Source organism: Rutidosis leptorrhynchoides, chromosome 6 (genome assembly GCF_046630445.1).
Source record: "Rutidosis leptorrhynchoides isolate AG116_Rl617_1_P2 chromosome 6, CSIRO_AGI_Rlap_v1, whole genome shotgun sequence".
In the NCBI taxonomy this organism is placed as follows: domain Eukaryota; kingdom Viridiplantae; phylum Streptophyta; class Magnoliopsida; order Asterales; family Asteraceae; genus Rutidosis; species Rutidosis leptorrhynchoides.
The window spans coordinates 220,025,155-220,048,470 of record NC_092338.1 but is presented as its reverse complement, the minus strand read 5'-3'; positions in this window follow the sequence as shown (position 1 = coordinate 220,048,470).

Sequence of the window (23,316 nt, the reverse complement as noted above, 5' to 3'; positions counted from 1 at the left end):
CATGGTGATGAAGGTTCGTTCTCGTAATAGGAAAACAGAAATAAGAGAGAGAGATGGTGAGGTAGAGAGAGAGAGTGATGAATGGAGTTTTAACAGTAGCAGGCGTGGTGTTCATGTGGTTGTTTGAGTGAGGTTTTTCTTAGATAGGAACATACACGAACACGATGGTGGTTATTGATTATAGTTCACGAAAGTAAATATATATATATATATATATATAACGAATGATGATGTTTGAATGAAGAGGGTGATGGTTCTAATGTGGGTTCTGGGTTGTAGGAGAGATATGTGATGGTGGTGGATTGAGCTTTTGTTTATTGTGTATATGTATGAAAGTATATATCATATCATAAGTAATCTCAAAGCAAGTTACATGTAATCAATATGAAAACAGTAATTGAGTAAGCAGTGATTTTTGGTTGTTTGATTTGATGGAAAATAGTAAAAGAATAAAGGTGGTTGATTATTATATAATCACGCATGTTGCTTGAATATTATTACCTGCTAAGTATGTACTCTATCGTATTATGTGAAATTGATAAAGCCAAGCTTCATATTTACACTTATTTAACATATAAAGTGACGTGTGGTTAGAAAAGAAAGAAAGATAGATATAGATTAGATATATAGCTATATACATCATATATATGTATGTAAAAGAAAAGAGTTGTTAATAATTTGTAAGTGTGAATGTGATTTACAGAAAAAAAAAAAGTGGAATATATTAACACAATAAGGTCCCATGTGCATGACAAATCTTTAGCCACTTGTTGCCTAGTTTGGTTTTGAAAGTAAGAAACAAAAAAAAAAAAAAAAATACAAAGTGTGATGATAGGTTCTATCAATTAAAAAGAGAAAGGTAGTTGTGGTGGTGTCTATTCCTAATTTAGTGCATGAATCATCTATATAAATGTATCATTGATATATGTTTAAGTAACAATCAGAAATAATAAATAATTTAAAACACACGTTTTTACAGCTCACCCTAAATATGTAATAATATATAATACTCTCAATCAATTGAATCCAACTCAAAATAAAACAATAATAATTGAACTTTAAACTGTATCAATAGAAGCATCCACATAATTTGGATGTTAGCTGTCGACATTATTTAGGGGTATTATTTCGTGCCCCATTGTTAAACAGTTTCGGATAAAAGTTTCCGTACAAATCTCATATTTTTAATTTAAATATCTTTATTTACTTCAGTCATTATTTCTGAGAACGAATCTTAAAAAGTGAATCTGTAATTAGAGCTCAGTCCTTGGTAAAATGTACGGAGTATTGAAATTTAATAAATAGATTCTAAATACATTTCTAATAAGCCTATAATTTATATCACTCATTTTCAGATCACCGTTTATTATTAAAATCATATAAGTTTGAATTTAACTTGCTTAATATCAATCGGAAAGTCAAACGAGTATTACAATTATTTAATATTTATATTTAATATACATTAAATATACATATAGATTCATTTTCATAACAATTTAATTATACCGTATTTCATTTTATTTTACATAATTAATTCTAATAACTAACTAATATAATATTTCAATTTATATTTCAAATTAATATATATATATATATATATATATATATATATATATATAGTGGTAGGATCAGGAGGGAAGTAACCAATCGGGGGAAGCGGGGGGAAGCAAAAAATTTTTTTTTCGTTTTTTGAAAAAACTTTGTTCACGAACATTATAGATGGGATGAAAATATGAACATTTAGTAGAGACACTTTGTGATAAATGTTTTTATTTTGGCGGTAAAACGCTCGAAGAAGTAATATATAACAATTATCGTATTTTTTGAGCGTATGTTGAGGTTTTAGCTATTGGGGTTTAGATATTAGGGTATATAGTGTTTAGATATTAGGGTTTAGAAATTTAGGGTTTAGGGTTTAGATTTAGAGTTTAGATTTAGGATTTAGATTGAGTTTTTAACATGAACGGTTTAGAGTTTAGGGTTTAAGGTTTAGGGTTTGGTGTTTTGGGTTTATGGAATAAAACAAAAACACCAAACCCTAAACCCTAAACCCTAAACTCTAAATCGGGCTAAATTTTACTTCACAAAACATGAAAAAAAAACGTTCATATTCTTCGCGAACAATATTATCTTGAATGTAATTTTTTCGATCGTTTTTCCGCCTAAATAATAACATTCATCACGAAGTGTCTCTTCTAAATGTTCATATTTTCGTGTGATCTTGATGCCGGAAAAAAAATCCAAAAAAAAAAAGAAAAAATAAAAATTTTGCTTCCCCCCGCTTCCCCCCGATTGGTTACTTCCCCATTGATCATGCCCCTATATATATATATATATATATATATATATATATATATATATATATATATATATATATATATATATATATATATATATATATATATATATATATATATATATATATATATATATATATATTTAAATATATGTGTACCTATTTACAAATAGTTGTTCGTGAATCGTCAAAAATGGTCGAAGGTCAATTGAATATGAAACTGTTCAAAATTTTATACTCAACATTACAGACTTTGCTTATCGTGTCGAAATCAAATAAGAATTAAGTTTAAATTTAGTCAGAAATTTTCGGGTCGTCACATACGACGTTTTTTCTTTAAGGCTTTGTGTGTAGGAAACCCTACTACAATTTTCCGCTACGGGTTGAGAGCCTATTTTGACTCCACATATCCCAACATAGGACTTCGTTCTTTAGAAAAAGCTTCAAACATGCAACTTAAAGAAGCATGTTATGTTTACGGGTTAGTGATGTTCGCTTCTCACCAAATTGAGAAAAAGAACATTAGATTGCAACTTCTAAATAAAACATTCCCACAAGTGACGGATTCAGTAGTTGGGGTGAGAGATAAGGTTTTTAGATTGTTACGAAGCTTTTGGGCATTACGTAAACCCCGTTCTTTTGATAACATGCTGCCTAGCCAACGGCCATAACGGTTATTTTCCACAAGACCAAGGATGAGAAATAGTATTAGTAAAACCCGAATGCATAACTTGCTTCTGGACCTATGAATTACGTGTCTTTATTGCGTTTGCTGAATGACTTGCGTTAAACTAGAATTGTCTTCACAGCTGCTTTGTATCAAAGTTATTATGTGCTATATTTCATGCTATATGTAAAATAGCGATATTGTACGTTTGTAAAATATTGTATAAAAGTTTGAACGTAATATTAGTGTAATCAGTTTTTCATATAGAATTGTATATTAGCTACTAAGTATGAACTTAACGGGTAGGTACTACCCGAAATAATAATTAAAAAACGATAATATGAAGAAAAAGCTTTTATAAATAAGTTAATATTATGCTACGAAATACTATTGACTACTCTCGAAATTCTATATGATTAACTCAATTCTTTTGGCTATTTTTGAAGGAAATGGCACCGACTACTAGGCAGAACTTGAATATGAGCGAGGAAGATTTTCGTGCATTCCTTGCTGCAAACATAGCCACAGTTCAGGCTGTGATGCAAAACAACAATAATAACTCTGGGTCTAGCAGTGGATTTAACTCCACAGAAAACCATGTAGGATGCTCCTACAAGGCTTTCACTACCTGTATACCTCTATAATTTTATGGAACTGAAGGACCAGTTGGACTAAAACCATGGACCGAGAAGGTCGAATCTGTGTTTGCTATAAGAAAATGTGCCGAAGAAGATAGGGTTAAGTATGCCACACATACCTTCACAGGTAATGTGTTAACTTGGTGAAACACCTATCTTGACCAGGTGGGACAAGATGCTGCTTACGCACTACCGTGGTCAGCATTCAAACACTTGATGAATGAGCAGTACCGTCCCAGAAACGAAGTCAACGTAGGTGTATTGAGCTGTTAAATGATTACGATTTTGAGATTCGTTACCACCCGGGGAAGGCAAAGGTGGTAGCCGATGCCTTAAGTAGAAAGGACAAAAACCTATTCGAGTAAAAGCTATGAATATAATTATTCATACTAACCTTACCACTCGAATAAAAGAGGTACAGTAAGGAGTTGTTAAACAAGGGAATTTGAAGAATGAAATACCCAAAGGATTGGAGAAACATCTTAATATTCGGGAAGACGGAACCTGTATAGGGCTGAATGAATTTGGGTACCAAAGTTTGGAGATATGAGAGAAATGGTACTTACGGAAGCACATAAAACCCGATATTCAATACATCCCGGAGCGGGAAAGATGTACCAAGATCTCAAGAAATATTTTTGGTGGCCGGGTATGAAAGCCGATATTGCTAAATACGTAGGAGAATGTTTGACGTGTTCTAAGGTTAAAGCTGAATATCAGAAACCATCAGGTCTACTTCAACAACCTGAAATCCTGAAATGGAAATGGGAAAATATTACCATGGATTTCATTACTAAATTTCCAAGGACTGAAAATGGTTATGATACTATTTGGGTAATAGTCGATCGTCTCACCAAATCAGCACACTTTCTACCAATGCAAGAAGATGATAAAATGGAAAAATTAGCACGACTATACTTGAAGGAAGTCGTCTCCAGACACGGAATACCAATCTCTATTATCTCTGATAGGGACGGTAAATTTGTTTCAAGGTTTTGGCAAATGTTACAACAAGCATTGGGAACTCGTCTAGATATGAGTACTGCCTATCATCCACAAAGGAACGGGCAGAGTGAAAGGACGATACAGACTCTTGAATACATGCTACGAGCATATGTTATTGATTTTGGAAACAGTTGGGATAGACATCTACTGTTAGCAGAATTTTCCTACAACAACAATTACCACTCGAGTATTGAGATGGTACCGTTTGAGGAACTTTATGGGAACTTTATGGTAGAAAGTGCAGGTCTCTGATTTGTTGGAATGAAGTGGGGGATAGAAAAATTACGGGTCCAGAAATAATCCAAGAAACTATCGAGAAAATCATTCAAATTCAACAACGGTTGAAAACCGCCCAAAGTTGACAAAAGAGCTACGCGGACAGTAAAAGAAAAGATATAGATTTTGAAATTGGTGACATGGTCAAGCATAAGGTATCACCTTGGAAAGGTGTTGTTCGATTTGGTAAACAGGAGAAACTGAATCCAAGGTACATTGGACCTTTCAAGATTATAGATCGTGTCGGACCAGTTGTAGTGACCCGAAATTTTCCATGTTTATATATATTAATTGAGATTGATATTTACATGATTAAATGTTTCCAACATGTTAAGCAATCAAACTTGTTAAGACTTGATTAATTGAAATATGTTTCATATAGACAATTGACCACCCAAGTTGACCGGTGATTCACGAACGTTAAAACTTGTAAAAACTATACGATGACATATATATGGTTATATATATAGTTAACATGTTTTTATTATAAGTATGTATCTCATTAGGTATTTTAACAATGAGTTATATACATAAAAATGAGACTATTAATTTAAGAAACTCGAAAACGATATATATAACGATTATCGTTATAACAACGTCTTACTAGGTACATATGAATCATATTAAGATATTGATACACTTGGTTAATTATGTTAAATGATAAGTAAATATATTATTAAGTGTATTAACAATGAAATACATATGTAAAAATAAGACTACTAACTTAATGATTTCGAAACGAGACATATATGTAACGATTATCGTTGTAACGACATTTAACTGTATATACATCATACTGAGATATATTATATATCATAATATCATGATAATATAATAATTTAACATCTCATTTGTTATAATAAACAATGGGTTAACAACATTCAACAAGATCATTAACCTAAAGGTTTCAAAACAACATTTACATGTAACGACTAACGATGACTTAACGACTCAGTTAAAATGTATATACATGTAGTGTTTTAATATGTATTCATACACTTTTGAAAGACTTCAAGACACTTATCAAAATACTTCTACTTAACAAAAATGCTTACAATTACATCCTCGTTCAGTTTCATCAACAATTCTACTCGTATGCACCCGTATTCGTACTCGTACAATACACAGCTTTTAGATGTATGTACTATTGGTATATACACTCCAATGATCAGCTCTTAGCAGCCCATGTGAGTCACCTAACACATGTGGGAACCATCATTTGGCAACTAGCATGAAATATCTTATAAAATTACAAAAATATGAGTAATCATTCATGACTTATTTACATGAAAACAAAATTACATATCCTTTATATCTAATCCATACACCAACGACCAAAAACACCTACAAACACTTTCATTCTTCAATTTTATTCATCTAATTGATCTCTCTCAAGTTCTATCTTCAAGTTCTAAGTGTTCTTCATATATTTTACAAGTTCTAGTTACATAAAATCAAGAATACTTTCAAGTTTGCTAGCTCACTTCCAATCTTGTAAGGTGATCATCCAACCTCAAGAAATCTTTGTTTCTTACAGTAGGTTATCATTCTAATACAAGGTAATAATCATATTCAAACTTTGGTTCAATTTCTATAACTATAACAATCTTATTTCAAGTGATGATCTTACTTGAACTTGTTTTCGTGTCATGATTCTGCTTCAAGAACTTTGAGCCATCCAAGGATCCGTTGAAGCTAGATCCATTTTTCTCTTTTCCAGTAGGTTTATCCAAGGAACTTAAGGTAGTAATGATGTTCATAACATCATTCGATTCATACATATAAAGCTATCTTATTCGAAGGTTTAAACTCGTAATCACTAGAACATAGTTTAGTTAATTCTAAACTTGTTCGCAAACAAAAGTTAATCCTTCTAACTTGACTTTTAAAATTAACTACACACATGTTCTATATCTATATGATATGCTAACTTAATGATTTAAAACCTGAAAACACGAAAAACACCGTAAAACCGGATTTACGCCGTCGTAGTAACACCGCGGGCTGTTTTGGGTTACTTAATTAAAAACTATGATAAACTTTGATTTTAAAGTTGTTATTCTGAGAAAATGATTTTTATTATGAATATGAAACTATATCCAAAAATTATGATTAAACTCAAAGTGGAAGTATGTTTTCTAAAATGGTCATCTAGACGTCGTTCTTTCGACTGAAATGACTACCTTTACAAAAACGACTTGTAACTTATTTTTATGACTATAAACCTATACTTTTCTGTTTAGATTCATAAAATAGAGTTCAATATGAAACCATAGCAATTTGATTCACTCAAAACGGATTTAAAATGAAGAAGTTATGGGTAAAACAAGATTGGATAATTTTTCTCATTTTAGCTATGTGAAAATTGGTAACAAATCTATTCCAACCATAACTTAATCAACTTGTATTGTATATTATGTAATCTTGAGATACCATAGACACGTATACAATGTTTCGACCTATCATGTCGACACATCTATATATATTTCGGAACAACCATAGACACTCTATATGTGAATGTTGGAGTTAGCTATACAGGGTTGAGGTTGATTCCAAAATATATATAGTTTGAGTTGTGATCAATACTGAGATACGTATACACTGGGTCGTGGATTGATTCAAGATAATATTTATCGATTTATTTCTGTACATCTAACTGTGGACAACTAGTTGTAGGTTACTAACGAGGACAGCTGACTTAATAAACTTAAAACATCAAAATATATTAAAAGTGTTGTAAATATATTTTGAACATACTTTGATATATATGTATATATTGTTATAGGTTCGTGAATCAACCAGTGGCCAAGTCTTACTTCCCGACGAAGTAAAAATCTGTGAAAGTGAGTTATAGTCCCACTTTTAAAATCTAATATTTTTGGGATGAGAATACATGCAGGTTTTATAAATGATTTACAAAATAGACACAAGTACGTGAAACTACATTCTATGGTTGAATTATCGAAATCGAATATGCCCCTTTTTATTAAGTCTGGTAATCTAAGAATTAGGGAACAGACACCCTAATTGACGCGAATCCTAAAGATAGATCTATTGGGCCTAACAAACCCCATCCAAAGAACCAGATGCTTTGGTACTTCGAAATTTATATCATATCCGAAGGGTGTCCTGGAATGATGGGGATATTCTTATATATGCATCTTGTTAATGTCGGTTACCAGGTGTTCACCATATGAATGATTTTTATCTCTATGTATGGGATGTGTATTGAAATATGAAATCTTGTGGTCTATTATTATGATTTGATATATATAGGTTAAACCTATAACTCACCAACATTTTTGTTGACGTTTTAAGCATGTTTATTCTCAGGTGATTATTAAGAGCTTCCGCTGTCGCATACTTAAATAAGGACGAGATTTGGAGTCCATACTTGTATGATATTGTGTAAAAACTGCATTCAAGAAACTTATTTTGTTGTAACATATTTGTATTGTAAACCATTATGTAATGGTCGTGTGTAAACAGGATATTTTAGATTATCATTATTTGATAATCTACGTAAAGCTTTTTAAAACCTTTATCTATGAAATAAAGGTTATGGTTTGTTTTAAAAATGAATGCAGTCTTTGAAAAACGTCTCATATAGAGGTCAAAACCTCGCAACGAAATCAATTAATATGGAACGTTTTTAATCAATAAGAACGGGACATTTCAGTTGGTATCCGAGCGTTGGTCTTAGAGAACCAGAAAATTTGCATTAGTGTGTCTTATCGAGTTTGTTAGGATGCATTAGTGATTCTGGACTTCGACCGTGTTTTCTTTAAAAATGATTGCTTAACATTTTTGTTGGAAACTATATATTTTTAACATATGAATATTATGTGATATATTAATCTCTTAACGTGTTTGATATTATGTGATAGATGTCTACCTCTAGAACAAGTCCCATTGACTCACCTAATAATAATGAAGAGTCAAATGTAAATTGGAATGATTCGTGGACTGATTCACAAGTTCCCGAAGAGGAACCGGAAGAAGAGTCGGAATCGGAAGAAGAATCGGAACCGGACGAAGAATCGGAACCGGAAGAAGAGTCGGAACCGGTGGGGGAAATAATAAAACGGTTAAGTAAAAGAGAATCCTCAACCAACCGACCAAGGTTAATTATGGTCAATGGTGTTTCCGCCAAGGAAGCAAAATATTGGGAGGATTACCAATTCTCCGATGAATCGGATTCCGACGAGAATTCCAATGATGTTATAGAAATTACCCCAACTGAATTTAAAAAGGCAAAAGAAAATAATAAGGGAAAGGGCATAAAAATAGAGAAATCTAATTCCAACCCCGATGAACTTTATATGTATCGTCAACCCCCGAAGTTCTTAAGTTGTAACAATGACCCGGGAACCTCTAAACCACCAGGTTTTTCTAAACCAATGTGGACAACGACGGCTCGTATTAGGGGAACATCATATATCCCTAGAAACTTGGCAAAACGAACCAAAACCGAAGAAGAAGAAACGAGCGAGTCAGAATAAGATAGTTGTATTCGTGTGGTGTAATATATGTAATATAGTGTTCTTATGCTTTATGATATATGTAAAAATTGCTTGTATTAATAAGTATTTTTTTTTATGAATCTAACTCTTGTCTATTTTACAGTTTAAAAACACAAAATGGATAGACAACCCAATATTTTAAGAGACCTACCAGGAGACATGATTGATGAAATCCTGTCTAGAGTCGGCCAGAATTCCTCGGCACAACTATTTAAGGCGAGATCAGTTTGTAAGACATTCGAAGAACGTTCCAAGAATGTCTTGGTTTATAAGAGACTTTCGTTTGAAAGATGGGGGATATCACATTGGGAAACCCATAAGTTACGATGTGTTTACTTTGACGCATATATTGCGGGGAACCCAAATGCTATTTTACGCAACGGGTTAAGAAATTATTTTGACTCAATATATCCGAATATTGGACTTCGTGATTTAGAAAAAGCGGCTAACATGCAACATAAAGAAGCATGTTATGCTTACGGATTAGTAATGTTCGCTTCTCACCAAAGTGAGAACAAGAACATCGGGCTACAACTATTAAACAAAACGTTTCCACAAGTGACGGAGTCGGTAATTGGGGTAAGAAATGAGGTTTTTAGATTATTACGGGACTGTTGGACATTACGTAACCCTCATCCCTTTGACGACGTTACAACACGCTGTCTTATAAACGGCCATAACGGTTATGTTGCACAAGACCAAGGATGGGAAGTAGTCCTAGTAAAACCGGAATGCATGACTTGTTTCTGGACGTATGAATTACGTGTCTTTATTGCCTTTGCTGAACGACTTGTGTACTAGCTAGAATTATCTTCACAACTATCTTGTATCAAAGTTATTGTGTGCTATATTTCAAGCTTTATGTAAAATAAGCGGTATTGTAAGTTTGTAAAATATTGTATAAAAGTTTGAACGCGAAATATTTTTATAATCAGTTTTTCATATAGAATTGTAGTAGTTGAATTGTATATTAGCTACTAAGTATGAACTTAACGGGTAGGTACTACCCGAATTTAAACTTATAAAACGCTAATATGAAGAAAAAGCTTTTATAAATGAGTTCATATTATGCTACGAAATACTATTAACTACTCTTAATATTCTGTATGATTAACTTGTTCCATTTGACTATTTTGAAGGAAATGGCACCGACTACTCGACACACCGTGAATATGAATGAAGAGGAATTCCGTACTTTTCTAGCTTCAAACATAGCCGCAGTACAGGCTGTGCTACATACCAACAATAACCTTGGATCTAGCAGTACAGGAAATCGTGTAGGATGCACCTACAAAGAATTCACTGCCTGCAAACCTTTGGAATTTGATGGAACCGAAGGACCGATCGGATTGAAACGGTGGACCGAGAAGGTCGAATCGGTGTTTGCCATAAGTAAGTGTACTGAAGAGGACAAAGTGAAGTACGCTACGCATACCTTCACAGGTTCTGCGTTAACATGGTGGAATACCTATCTAGAGCAAGTGGGACAAGACGATGCGTACGCACTACCGTGGTCAGCATTCAAGCACTTGATGAACGAGAAGTACCGTCCCAGAACCGAGGTCAATAAGCTCAAGACAGAACTTAGAGGGTTACGAACCCAAGGATTTGATATTACCACGTACGAAAGATGATTCACAGAATTGTGCCTATTGTGTCCGGGAGCATTCGAAGATGAGGAAGAGAAGATCGACGCATTTGTGAAAGGATTACCGGAAAGAATCCAAGAAGATATAAGTTCACACGAGCCCGCCTCTATACAACAGGCATGTAGAATGGCTCACAAACTAGTGAACCAAATTGAAGAAAGAATTAAAGAACAGACTGCTGAAGAGGCCAATGTGAAGCAAGTCAAAAGAAAGTGGGAGGAAAACGGTGATAAGAATCACCAATACAACAACAGCAGCAATTACAACAATAATCGCAACAATTATCCCAACAATCGCAACATCAATCGCAACTACAACAAATGGCCCAACAATAACAACAACAACAGCAACATCAACTACAACAATCATCCCAACAACAATAATAACCGCAACAACAACAACAATCAGAAGCAGCTATGCCAAAGGTGTGAAAAGTATCACCCGGGGTTCTGCACCAAATTTTGCAACAAGTGTAAAAGAAATGGTCATAGCGCGGCGAAGTGTGAGGTCTACAGACCAGGGGTTAATAGAACGAAAGGAACAAATGGTGTCGGAACGAGTAATGGCGGAACAAGTAGTGTCGGAGCAAGTTATGCCAATGTAGTTTGTTATAAATGTGGAAAACCGGGCCACATTATTAGAAATTGCCCGAACCAGGAGAACACGAATGGACAAGGCCGCGGAAGAGTTTTCAATATTAATGCGGCAGAGGCACAGGAAGACCCGGAGCTTGTTACGGGTACGTTTCTTATTGACAATAAATCTGCTTACGTTTTATTTGATTCGGGTGCGGATAGAAGCTATATGAGTAGAGATTTTTGTGCTAAATTAAGTTGTCCATTGACGCCTTTGGATAGTAAATTTTTACTCGAATTAGCAAATGGTAAATTAATTTCAGCAGATAATATATGTCGGAATCGAGAAATTAAACTGGTTAGCGAAACATTTAAGATTGATTTGATACCAGTAGAGTTAGGGAGTTTTGATGTGATAATCGGTATGGACTGGTTGAAAGAAGTGAAAGCAGAGATCGTCTGTTACAAAAATGCAATTCGCATTATACGAGAAAAAGGAAAACCCTTAATGGTGTACGGAGAAAAGGGCAACACGAAGCTACATCTTATTAGTAATTTGAAGGCACAAAAACTAATAAGAAAAGGTTGCTATGCTGTTCTAGCACACGTCGAGAAAGTACAAACTGAAGAAAAGAGCATCAATGATGTTCCCATTGCAAAAGAATTTCCCGATGTATTTCCGAAAGAATTACCGGGATTACCCCCACATCGATCCGTTGAATTTCAAATAGATCTTGTACCAGGAGCTGCACCAATAGCTCGTGCTCCTTACAGACTCGCACCCAGCGAGATGAAAGAACTGCAAAGCCAATTACAAGAACTTTTAGAGCGTGGTTTCATTCGACCAAGCACATCACCGTGGGGAGCTCCTGTTTTGTTTGTCAAGAAGAAAGATGGTACATTCAGGTTATGTATCGACTACCGAGAGTTGAACAAACTTACCATCAAGAACCGCTACCCACTACCGAGAATCGACGACTTATTTGATCAACTACAAGGCTCGTCTGTTTATTCAAAGATTGACTTACGTTCTGGGTATCATCAAATGCGGGTGAAAGAAGATGATATTCCAAAGACTGCTTTTAGAACACGTTACGGTCATTACGAGTTTATGGTCATGCCGTTTGGTTTAACTAATGCACCAGCTGTGTTCATGAACCTTATGAACCGAGTGTGTGGACCATACCTTGACAAGTTTGTCATTGTTTTCATTGATGACATACTTATTTACTCAAAGAATGACCAAGAACACGGTGAACATTTGAGAAAGGTGTTAGAAGTATTGAGGAAAGAAGAATTGTACGCTAAGTTTTCAAAGTGTGCATTTTGGTTGGAAGAAGTTCAATTCCTCGGTCACATAGTGAACAAAGAAGGTATTAAGGTGGATCCGGCAAAGATAGAAACTGTTGAAAAGTGGGAAACCCCGAAAACTCCGAAACACATACGCCAGTTTTTAGGACTAGCTGGTTACTACAGAAGGTTCATCCAAGACTTTTCCAGAATAGCAAAACCCTTGACTGTATTAACGCATAAAGGGAAGAAATTTGAATGGAATGATGAACAAGAGAAAGCGTTTCAGTTATTGAAGAAAAAGCTAACTACGGCACCTATATTGTCATTGCCTGAAGGGAATGATGATTTTGTGATTTATTGTGACGCATCAAAGCAAGGTCTCGGTTGTGTATTAATGCAACGAACGAAGGTGATTGCTTATGCGTCTAGACAATTGAAGATTCACGAACAAAATTATACGACGCATGATTTGGAATTAGGCGCGGTTGTTTTTGCATTAAAGACTTGGAGGCACTACTTATATGGGGTCAAAAGTATTATATATACCGACCACAAAAGTCTTCAACACATATTTAATCAGAAACAACTGAATATGAGGCAGCGTAGGTGGATTGAATTGTTGAATGATTACGACTTTGAGATTCGTTACCACCCGGGGAAGGCAAATGTGGTAGACGATGCCTTGAGCAGGAAGGATAGAGAACCCATTCGAGTAAAATCTATGAATATAATGATTCATAATAACCTTACTACTCAAATAAAGGAGGCGCAACAAGGAGTTTTAAAAGAGGGAAATTTAAAGGATGAAATACTCAAAGGATCGGAGAAGCATCTTAATATTCGGGAAGACGGAACCCGGTATAGGGCTGAAAGGATTTGGGTACCAAAATTTGGAGATATGAGAGAAATGGTACTTAGAGAAGCTCATAAAACCAGATACTCAATACATCCTGGAACGGGGAAGATGTACAAGGATCTCAGGAAATATTTTTGGTGGCCGGGTATGAAAGCCGATGTTGCTAAATACATAGGAGAATGTTTGACGTGTTCTAAGGTCAAAGCTGAGCATCAGAAACCATCAGGTCTACTTCAACAACCCGAAATCCCAGAATGGAAATGAGAAAACATTACCATGGATTTCATCACTAAATTGCCAAGGACTGCAAGTGGTTTTGATACTATTTGGGTAATAGTTGATCGTCTCACCAAATCAGCACACTTCCTGCCAATAAGAGAAGATGACAAGATGGAGAAGTTAGCACGACTGTATTTGAAGGAAGTCGTATCCAGACATGGAATACCAATCTCTATTATCTCTGATAGGGATGGCAGATTTATTTCAAGATTCTGGCAGACATTACAGCAAGCATTAGGAACTCGTCTAGACATGAGTACTGCCTATCATCCACAAACAGATGGGCAGAGCGAAAGGACGATACAAACGCTTGAAGACATGCTACGAGCATGTGTTATTGATTTCGGAAACAGTTGGGATCGACATCTACCGTTAGCAGAATTTTCCTACAACAACAGCTACCATTCAAGCATTGAGATGGCGCCGTTTGAAGCACTTTATGGTAGAAAGTGCAGGTCTCCGATTTGTTGGAGTGAAGTGGGGGATAGACAGATTACGGGTTCGGAGATTATACAAGAAACTACCGAGAAGATCATCCAAATTCAACAACGGTTGAAAACCGCCCAAAGTCGACAAAAGAGCTACGCTGACATTAAAAGAAAAGATATAGAATTTGAAATTGGAGAGATGGTCATGCTTAAAGTTGCACCTTGGAAAGGCGTTGTTCGATTTGGTAAACGAGGGAAATTAAATCCAAGGTATATTGGACCATTCAAGATTATTGATCGTGTCGGACCAGTAGCTTACCGACTTGAGTTACCTCAACAACTCACGGCTGTACATAACACTTTCCACGTCTCGAATTTGAAGAAATGTTTTGCTAAAGAAGATCTCACTATTCCGTTAGATGAAATCCAAATCAACGAAAAACTTCAATTCATCGAAGAACCCGTCGAAATAATGGATCGTGAGGTTAAAAGACTTAAGCAAAACAAGATACCAATTGTTAAGGTTCGATGGAATGCTCGTAGAGGACCCGAGTTCACCTGGGAGCGTGAAGATCAGATGAAGAAGAAATACCCGCATCTATTTCCAGAAGATTCGTCAACACCTTCAACAGCTTAAAATTTCGGGACGAAATTTATTTAACGGGTAGGTACTGTAGTGACCCGAACTTTTCCATGTTTATATATATTAATTGAGATTGATATTTACATGATTAAATGTTTCCAACATGTTAAGCAATCAAACTTGTTAAGACTTGATTAATTGAAATATGTTTCATATAGACAATTGACCACCCAAGTTGACCGGTGATTCACGAACGTTAAAACTTGTAAAAACTATACGATGACATATATATGGTTATATATATAGTTAACATGTTTTTATTATAAGTATGTATCTCATTAGGTATTTTAACAATGAGTTATATACATAAAAATGAGACTATTAATTTAAGAAACTCGAAAACGATATATATAACGATTATCGTTATAACAACGTCTTACTAGGTACATATGAATCATATTAAGATATTGATACACTTGGTTAATTATGTTAAATGATAAGTAAATATATTATTAAGTGTATTAACAATGAAATACATATGTAAAAATAAGACTACTAACTTAATGATTTCGAAACGAGACATATATGTAACGATTATCGTTGTAACGACATTTAACTGTATATACATCATACTGAGATATATTATATATCATAATATCATGATAATATAACAATTTAACATCTCATTTGTTATAATAAACAATGGGCTAACAACATTCAACAAGATCATTAACCTAAAGGTTTCAAAACAACATTTACATGTAACGACTAACGATGACTTAACGACTCAGTTAAAATGTATATACATGTAGTGTTTTAATATGTATTCATACACTTTTGAAAGACTTCAAGACACTTATCAAAATACTTCTACTTAACAAAAATGCTTACAATTACATCATCGTTCAGTTTCATCAACAATTCTACTCGTATGCACCCGTATTCGTACTCGTACAATACACAGCTTTTAGATGTATGTACTATTGGTATATACACTCCAATGATCAGCTCTTAGCAGGCCATGTGAGTCACCTAACACATGTGGGAACCATCATTTGGCAACTAGCATGAAATATCTTATAAAATTACAAAAATATGAGTAATCATTCATGACTTATTTACATGAAAACAAAATTACATATCCTTTATATCTAATCCATACACCAACGACCAAAAACACCTACAAACACTTTCATTCTTCAATTTTCTTCATCTAATTGATCTCTCTCAATTTCTATCTTCAAGTTCTAAGTGTTCTTCATATATTTTACAAGTTCTAGTTACATAAAATCAAGAATACTTTCAAGTTTGCTAGCTCACTTCCAATCTTGTAAGGTGATCATCCAACCTCAAGAAATCTTTGTTTCTTATAGTAGGTTATCATTCTAATACAAGGTAATAATCATATTCAAACTTTGGTTCAATTTCTATAACTATAACAATCTTATTTCAAGTGATGATCTTACTTGAACTTGTTTTCGTGTCATGATTCTGCTTCAAGAACTTCGAGCCATCCAAGGATCCGTTGAAGCTAGATCCATTTTTCTCTTTTCCAGTAGGTTTATCCAAGGAACTTAAGGTAGTAATGATGTTCATAACATCATTCAATTCATACATATAAAGCTATCTTATTCGAAGGTTTAAACTCGTAATCACTAGAACATAGTTTAGTTAATTCTAAACTTGTTCGCAAACAAAAGTTAATCCTTCTAACTTGACTTTTAAAATTAACTACACACATGTTCTATATCTATATGATATGCTAACTTAATGATTTAAAAGCTGAAAACACGAAAAACACCGTAAAACCGGATTTACGCCGTCGTAGTAACACCGCGGGATGTTTTGGGTTAGTTAATTAAAAACTATGATAAACTTTGATTTTAAAGTTGTTATTCTGAGAAAATGATTTTTATTATGAACATGAAACTATATCCAAAAATTATGATTAAACTCAAAGTGGAAGTATGTTTTCTAAAATGGTCATCTAGACGTCGTTCTTTCGACTGAAATGACTACCTTTACAAAAATGACTTGTAACTTATTTTTCTGACTATAAACCTATACTTTTCTATTTAGATTCATAAAATAGAGTTTAATATGAAACCATAGCAATTTGATTCACTCAAAACGGATTTAAAATGAAGAAGTTATGGGTAAAACAAGATTGGATAATTTTTCTCATTTTAGCTACGTGAAAATTGGTAACAAATCTATTCCAACCATAACTTAATCAACTTGTATTGTATATTATGTAATCTTGAGATACCATAGACACGTATACAATGTTTCGACCTATCATGTCGACACATCTATATATATTTCAGAACAACCATAGACACTCTATATGTGAATGTTGGAGTTAGCTATACAGGGTTGAGGTTGATTCCAAAATATATATAGTTTGAGTTGTGATCAATACTGAGATACGTATACACTGGGTCGTGGATTGATTCAAGATAATATTTATCGATTTATTTCTGTACATCTAACTGTGGACAACTAGTTGTAGGTTACTAACGAGGACAGCTGACTTAATAAACTTAAAACATCAAAATATATTAAAAGTGTTGTAAATATATTTTGAACATACTTTGATATATATGTATATATTGTTATAGGTTCGTGAATCAACCAGTGGCCAAGTCTTACTTCCCGAAGAAGTAAAAATCTGTGAAAGTGAGTTATAGTCCCACTTTTAAAATCTAATATTTTTGGGATGAGAATACATGCAGGTTTTATAAATGATTTACAAAATAGACACAAGTACGTGAAACTACATTCTATGGTTGAATTATCGAAATCGAATATGCCCCTTTTTATTAAGTATTGTAATCTAAGAATTAGGGAACAGACACCCTAATTGACGCGAATCCTAAAGATAGATCTATTGGGCCTAACAAACCCCATCCAAAGAACCGGATGCTTTGGTACTTCGAAATTTATATCATATCCGAAGGGTGTCCCGGAATGATAGGGATATTCTTATATATGCATCTTGTTAATGTCGGTTACCAGGTGTTCACCATATGAATGATTTTTATCTCTATGTATGGGATGTGTATTGAAATATGAAATCTTGTGGTCTATTATTATGATTTGATATATATAGGTTAAACCTATAACTCACCAACATTTTTGTTGACGTTTTAAGCATGTTTATTCTCAGGTGATTATTAAGAGCTTCCGCTGTCGCATACTTAAATAAGGACGAGATTTGGAGTCCATACTTGTATGATATTGTGTAAAAACTGCAATCAAGAAACTTATTTTGTTGTAACATATTTGTATTGTAAACCATTATGTAATGGTCGTGTGTAAACAGGATATTTTAGATTATCATTATTTGATAATCTACGTAAAGCTTTTTAAAACCTTTATCTATAAAATAAAGGTTATGGTTTGTTTTAAAAATGAATGCAGTCTTTGAAAAACGTCTCATATAGAGGTCAAAACCTCGCAACGAAATCAATTAATATGGAACGTTTTTAATCAATAAGAACGGGACATTTCACCAGTAGCTTACCAACTTGAATTACCTCAATAACTCGTTGGCGTACATGATACTTTTCACGTATCAAATCTGAAGAAATGTTTAGCCAAAGAAGATCTCACTATTCCTTTAGATGAAATCCAAATCAATGAAAAACTTCAATTCATTGAAGAACCCGTCGAAATAATGGATCGTGAGGTTAAAGGACTTAAGCAAAACAAGATACCAATTGTTAAGGTTCGATGGAATGCTAGTAGGGGACCCGAGTTCACCTGGGAGCGTGAAGATCAGATGAAGAAGAAATACCCACACTTACTTCCAGAAGATACGCCAACATCTCCTACTGCCTGAAATTTCGGGACGAAATTTATTTAACGGGTAGGTACTGTAGTGACCCGAACTTTTCCATGATTATATATTATATGAGATTAATATTTACATGAATAAATGTTTCCAACATGTTAAGCAATCAAACTTGTTAAGACTTGATTAATTGAAATGAGTTTATGTAGACAATTGACCACCCAGTTTGCCTGATGATTCACGAACGTCATAACTTGTGATAATTATATAATCGTTTTATTTATCTATTTTATTTTTTTATGATGTAAGTTTTTATTTTATATATCTATATAAGAAGAAATACAATTAAATCAAAAATGTACAAGTAAAACACTATTTGCTACAGTAAAATACTATTTGCTACAGTAAAATACTGTTTGCTACAGCAAAATACTATTTGCTACATTAGAATACTATTTGCTATAGTAAACACTATTTACTACAGTAAATACTATTTACTCGTATTTAATCTGTATTCGTTCACGTACAATACTCAGCTTCTATATGTATATACTATTGGTATATACACTTCAATGATCAGCTCTTAGTAGCCTTAAATGATTAACCAACATGTGGGAACCATTACTTGTCTTCAAGTATGAATTATTACACAAAATAACAAAATGAGGAGCCTTTGTTTCCATGATAAAATCACGCCACCACCACCATCATTTACTACAACATTTCCCTTCTATAATTTTACATACAAATCCTCTCTAATTACCTACTCCAAGAACACTTGAAAGATCAGGAACATCCAAATTATCTCAGTAATTTTTTCTTTCTAATTCAAGGTAATACTCATATTCAAACTTTGATTCAATTTCTATAACTATAACAATCTTAATTCAAGTAGTAATCTTACTTGAACTTGTTTTTGTGTCATGATTCTACTTCAAGAACTTCCAAGCCATCAAAGATCCTTTGAAGCTCAAGTTAATTTCTCATCATTTCCAGTAGGTTTACCTACTATACTTGAGGTAGTGATGATGTTCATAACATCATTCGATTCATATATATATATATATATATATATATATATATATATATATATATATATATATATATATATATATATATATATATATATATATATATATATATAACTATCTTATTCGAAGATTTAAACTTGTAATCACTAGAACATAGTTTAGTTAATTCTAAACTTGTTCGCAAACCAAGTTAATCCTTCTAACTTAACTTTTAAAATCAACTAAACACATGTTCTATATCTATATGATATTCTAACTTAATGATTTAAAACCTGGATACACGAAGAACACCGTAAAACCGGACATACGCTGTCGTAGTGAAACTGGGGGCTGTTTTGGGTTAGATAATTAAAAACTATGATAAACTTTGATTTAAAAATTGTTCTTCAGGGAAAATGATTTTTCTTATGAACATGAAACTATATCCAAAAATCATGGTTAAACTCAATGTGGAAGTATGTTTTTTAAAATGGTCATCAAGATGTCGTTCTTTCGACGGAAATGACTACCTCTTACAAAAATGACTTGTAACCTGTATTTTTGACTATAAACTTATACTTTTTCTGTTTAGTTTCATAAATTTCAGTTCATTATGAAACCACAGCAACTTGATTCACTCAAAACGGATTTAAAACGAAGAAGTTATGGGTAAAACAAAATTGGATATTTTTGCTTATTTTAGCTACGTGAAACTTTGTAACAAACCATACTAACCATAACTTAACTAACTTATATTGTATTATACATGTATTCTAACATATATTATGTAATCTTGATAGACCATAGACATGTATACAATGTTTTGACATATCATATCGACGTCATCTATATATTATTTGGAACAACCATAGACACTCTATATGCTGTAATGTTCGAGTTAGCTATACAGGGTTGAGGTTGATTCTAAAATAGTATATATACGTTGAGTTGTGATCGAGTCTGAGACTTGTATACACTGGGTTGTGGATTGATTCGAGATAATATATATCGATTAATTTTTGTACTATTAACTGTGAACTACTAATTGTGGACTACTAACGTTGGACTGCTAATTTAACAACTTAAAATGTCAACACGTAATAAAAATGTTGTGAATATATTTTGATCATATTTTGATATATATATATATATATATATATATATATATATATATATATATATATATATATATATATATATATATATATATATATATATTTGTTATAGGTTCGTGAATCAACCCGTGGCCAAGTTTAAATCTCGACGAATTAAAAATCTGTGAAAGTGAGTTATAGTTCCATTTTTACTATCTAATATTTTTGGGATGAGAATACATGCAGTTTTTTAAATGTTTTACAAAATAGACACAAGTACTCGAAACTACATTCTATGGTTGGATTATTAAACCGAATACACCCCTTTTAGCTTGGTAACCTAAGAATTAGGCAGACGAGAGGTTCTGTTCCTAATTGACGCGAATCCTAAAGATAGATCTATTGGGCATAACAACCCCCATTCAAGTTATAGATGGCTTTAGTACTTCAGATTATTATTATACAGACGAGAGGTTTTGTTTGGGATATTCTATGTAATAAAGTTAATGTCGGTTACCAGGTATTCAATTCATATGAATGATTTTATCTTTATGCAGACGAGAGGTTCTGCTTATAAATATGAAAATCTTGTGGCCTATTATTATAATTTGATATATATATATATATATATATATATATATATATATATATATATATATATATATATATATATATATATATATATAGGCTAAACCTATAACTCACCAATATTTTTGTTGATATTTTAAACATGTTTATTCTCAGGTGATTATTAAGAGCTTCCGCTGTTGCATGCTAGTTAAAGACAAGATTTGGAGTCAGCATGCTTGTATAATATTATTTAAAAACTGCATTCGGAAAATAAATTGTTGTATAATATTATTGTAATCCATTATGTAACGGACGTGTGAAAAAGTGTATTTTAGATTATCATCACTTGATAATCTTTGTTATGTCTAATAAACCTTTATCTATATAATAAAGGTTATGGTTTGTTTTAAAAACGAATGCAGTCTTTGAAAAACGTCTCATATAGAGGTCAAAACCTCGCAACGAAACCAATTAATATGAAATGTTTATAATTGATATGAACGGGACATTTCACAAATAACCACATAAACTGTAAAAACTGAATTACAAATGAAGATTGAAATTACCAGACACGCGATGTGTAGAAAAAGAAACTGTAGTAAGTAATAGAGAATTGTGGGGTCCAATGATTGGGTAAAACACCTAAAAATTAAACCAAAAAAGAGCGCAGAAAGGATATCGTTGAGACAAAAGATTATTCAATGCCAATAATAAAGGAAATGAAAATTAAAAAATAAATAAAATGGAGAAATAAGGCTCAAATTCGTGTATAGAATCAAGCAAGAGAACATCGCTTGCCATGGCTGTAGTTGTAGATTACTCCGCCAAGATATGAACCTTTTTTTCTCATTGCTTGACCCAACTCCCACAATTTTATCGTCACTTCTTCTTTTTTTAAACCTTCACTGAGAACATAATTGTGTAATATAACCTCCGTTCTAGGCTTAGAATAGTGTAAATTGTGTATTTACCTTAAATGTTATGGAGTATTGAAGAAGGCTATTAATACTCCTTTGACTCCTAGTTAATAGCCAATGTACTTACACTTCGATCAAGGAAGTTGTGGAATTTCACTTTTTCCTCTATGTCTGTTTCAATCGCTATGTCCATTCCTATTTTCCGATTTTGTTCATAATTATCAAATCCTTTAATCTTTCATTGTTATAAAGTAATCAGGCCCTAAAAATTGGTATCAAAGCTTTACAGAAGTGATGAACTTCACTTACTCGATCCAGATTACATCAATCTTGAAATTTTTTAATCATTCTGTCGTCTGGTTTTGACGAACATTTCATGACCCGTCATAATCCATCTGGACGAATATATTACATTTGGTTACATCACGAGGTACTTGACCTCTATATGATACATTTTACAAACATTGCATTCATTTTTAAAAGACAAACTTTCATTACATCGATAGTTGACAGCATGCATACCATTTCATAATATATCCAACTATAATTGACTTAGTAATAATCTTGATGAACTCAATGACTCGAATGCAATGTCTTTTGAAATATGTCATGAATGACTCCAAGTAATATCTCTAATATGAGGAAATGCATAGCGGAAGATTTCTTTAATACCTGAGAATAAACATGCTTTAAAGTGTCAACCAAAAGGTTGGTGAGTTCATTAGTTTATCATAAACAATAAAATTCATCATTTTGATATACCACAAGATTCAAATACAGTACACCTATCTCGTGTACGAAGCTATTTTCATAAATCTTAGTAACCGTACACATATCTCGTGTACAAAAATATCATACACA